The 3,512-nt window shown below is 42.0% G+C and overlaps 1 pseudogene across 1 annotated transcript; it reads right to left on the reverse strand.

Annotated features, from left to right (window-relative positions):
• Positions 1-516: 516 nt before the first annotated feature.
• On the reverse strand, positions 517-2,178 carry LOC108298598 (annotated as a pseudogene). The gene has a single exon (XR_001822632.2). The product of XR_001822632.2 is annotated as an elongation factor 1-alpha 1-like (transcript).
• Between the last annotated feature and the right edge of the window lie 1,334 nt (positions 2,179-3,512).

Consider the following 3,512-nt stretch of genomic DNA (forward strand, 5'->3'; position numbering starts at 1 on the left):
TTACGGTGTAATGAGAAATATCTGGCTTTAAAACCAAAACGGAGCTATCTAGCAGAATGATTTTCAAGGTGAACATTCAACTTCCGGAGTTAAACAGATGTGTGAATGTAGCAGGTCAGAAACCCTTTCTTTGGAGAATGTAGAATGAGATATTTCCAGCCATATACAGGCACATAAGAATTAGCGATAAGATCGTGTCTAAACCACAGGAGTAACGTCTCTTTCAAACTGCTCTGCTGTGTATTCGTTCACCTCAGGAAGTTGCATCTGTGTTTAGATTCGGGGAGTTAGAAACACGTTTCTTCTAAAAGCTGCGTTTGGATAATCCTGAGTGAATGGGAGTATTGGGTGTAACGAGACATATCAGGCTCTAAAACAAAAACGGAGCTATCTAGCAGAATGATTGTCAAGGTGTATATTCAACTTATAGAGTTAAATAGATTTGTGAATGTAGCAGTTCAGAAACCCTTTCTTTTTCTTTTTTTTCTCATTGAACTTTTTTAATTGTTCTCAAAATTTTGTCACAAATTTTTGGTCGTTTCCATTAAAAAGTACTGATTTTAAATACTAATAACTTAAAAGTGCCACAAGCAAAAAAGAAAACCAAAGTGGTCCGCAAAACATTCTCCTTTCCTTCAGAAGGTTTTATGATGCATTGTTATCATTAAGCAGTCTTTTACTGCTAAACTTAAATGGCCAATTGAAACAAACAGTTCTGAGACCGTTCCTCCTCCACCACTGATTAAGACTGAGGTTGCAGGTATTAGGGACAATATTCATTTAGCCTTCTGAGCTTTTTGGGCTGACTTAGTGACCTTGCCAGCTCCAGCAGCCTTCTTGTCCACTGCTCTGATGACACCCACAGCAACCGTCTGTCTCATATCACGAACAGCAAAGCGACCTAGAGGTGGATAGTCTGAGAAGGTCTCAACACACATGGGCTTGTCAGGAACCATATAAAAAATGGCAGCATCACCAGACTTCAAGAATTTAGGGCCATCTTCCAGCTTTTTACCAGAACGGCGATCAATCTTTTCCTTCAGCTCAGCAAACTTGCAGGCAATGTGAGCCGTGTGGCAATCTAGTTCAGGGGCATAGCCAGCACTGATTTGGCCTGGATGGTTCAGGATAATCACCTGAGCAGTGAAGCCAGCTGCTTCCATTGGTGGGTCGTTCTTGCTGTCACCAGCAACGTTGCCACAACGAACATACTTGACAGACGCATTCTTGACATTGAAGCCCACATTGTCCCCAGGAAGAGCTTCACTCAAAGCTTCATGGTGCATTTCAACAGATTTCACTTCAGTTGTAACGTTGACTGGAGCAAAGGTGACCACCATACCAGCTTTGAGAACACCAGTCTCCACTTGGCCAACAGGAACAGTACCAATACCACCAATTTTATAGACATCCTGGAGAGGCAGGCACAAGGGCTTGTCAGTTGGACGAGTTGTTGGTAAGATGCAGTCCAGAGCCTCAAGCAGCGTGGTTCCACTGGCTTTGCCATCCTTATGGGTGACTTTCCAACCCTTGAACCAAGGCATGTTAGCACTTGGCTCCAGCATGTTGTCACCATTCCAACCAGAAATTGGCACAAATGCTACTGTGTCGGGGTTGTAGCCAATTTTCTTAATGTAAGTGCTGACTTCCTTAACGATTTCCTCATATCTCTTCTGGCTGTAGGGTGGCTCAGTGAAATCCATTTTGTTAACACCAACAATTAGTTGTTTCACACCTAGTGTGTAAGCCAGGAGGGCATGCTCTCGGGTCTGCCCGTTCTTGGAGCTATCAGCTTCAAATTCACCAACACCAGCAGCGACAATCAGGACAGCACAGTCAGCCTGAGATGTCCCTGAAATTATGTTTTTGATGAAGTCTTTGTGTCCTGGGCATAAATCATAGTCACGTAGTACTTGCTGGTATCAAATTTCCACAAGGGGATATCAATCGTGACACACGTTCACGATGGACTTTCAGTTAATCGAGGATCCAGGCAAACTTGAAGGAGCCCTTTTCCAACTCAGCAGCCTCCTTTTCAAATTTTTCAATGGTTCTTTTGTCGATGCCACCGTATTTGTAGATTAGATGGCCAGTAGTGTTAGACTTGCCCGAGTCTACATGCCCAAAGACGACAACGTTGATATGAGACTTTTCCTTTCCCATTTTGCCTTTTAGGGGTAGTTTCCACGACACATATGTTCTGGCGGCAAACCCGTTGTGAAAAACCAGAAACACCTTCTTTGGAGAATCTAAAGGAGATATTTCCAGCCACATACAGGCACATAAGAACTAGCGGTAAGATCGCGTGTAAACCACAGGAGAAGCGTCTCCTTCAAACTCTTCTGCTGTGTGTTCGTTCACCTTAGGAAGTTGCATCTATGTTTAGATTCAGCGAGTTAGAAACACGTTTCTTCTAAAAGCTGCGTTTGGATATTCCTGAGAGAATGGGAGCATAGGGTGTAATGAGAAATATCTGCCTCTAAAAGAAAAAAGGAGCTGTCTAGCACAATGATTGTCAAAGTGTATGTTCAACATGCAGAGTTCAACAGATGTGTGAATGTAGCACTTCTGAAACTCTTTCTTTGGAGAATCTAGAAGGAGATAATTCCAGCCATATACAGGGACATAAGAATTAGCGGTAAGATCGCCTCTAAACCACAGGAGACACGTCTCTTTCAAACTGCTCTGCTGTGTGCTCATTAACCTTAGGAAGTTGCATCTATGTTTAGATTCAGCGAGTAAGAAACATGTTTCTTCTAAAAGCTGTATTGGGATATTCCTGAGTGAATGGGAGAATAGGGTGTAATGAGAAATATCTGGCTCTAAAACAAAAACGGAGCTATCTAGCAGATTGATTGTCATGGAGTATATTCAACGTACAGATGTAAAAAGATGTGTGAATGTAGCAGTTCAGAAACCCTTTCTTTGGAGAATCTAGAAAGAGATATTTCCAGCCATTTACAAACACGTAAGAATTAGCGGTAAGATAGCGTCTAAGCCTCAGGAGAAACGTCTCTTTCAAACTGCTCTGCTGTGAGTTCGTTCACCTTAGGAATTCGCATCTATGTTTAGATTCAGCGAGTTAGAAACAGGTTTCCTCTAAAAACCGCGTTTAGATATACCTCAGTGAATGGGAGTATAGGGTGTAATGAGAAATATCTATCTCTAAAACAAAAACGGAGCTATCTAGAAGAATGATTCTCTAGGTATATATTCAACACACAGAGTTAAACAGACGAATGAAAGGACCATTTCAGAAACCCTTTCTTTGGAGAATCTAGAAAGAGATATTTCCAGCCATATACAAGCACATAAGAATTAGCGGTAAGATAACGTCTAAACCACAGGAGAAACGTCTCTTTCAAACTGCTCTGCTGTGTGTTCGTTCACCTAAGGAAGTTGCATCTATGTTTACATTCAGCGAGTTAGCCGCACGTTTCTTCTAAAAGCTGCGCTTGGATATTCCTGAGTGAATGGGAATATAGGGTGTAATGAGAAATATCTGGCTCTAA

This window comes from Cebus imitator, unplaced genomic scaffold, assembly GCF_001604975.1.
Source record: "Cebus imitator isolate Cc_AM_T3 unplaced genomic scaffold, Cebus_imitator-1.0 Scaffold1008, whole genome shotgun sequence".
NCBI lineage: Eukaryota > Metazoa > Chordata > Mammalia > Primates > Cebidae > Cebus > Cebus imitator.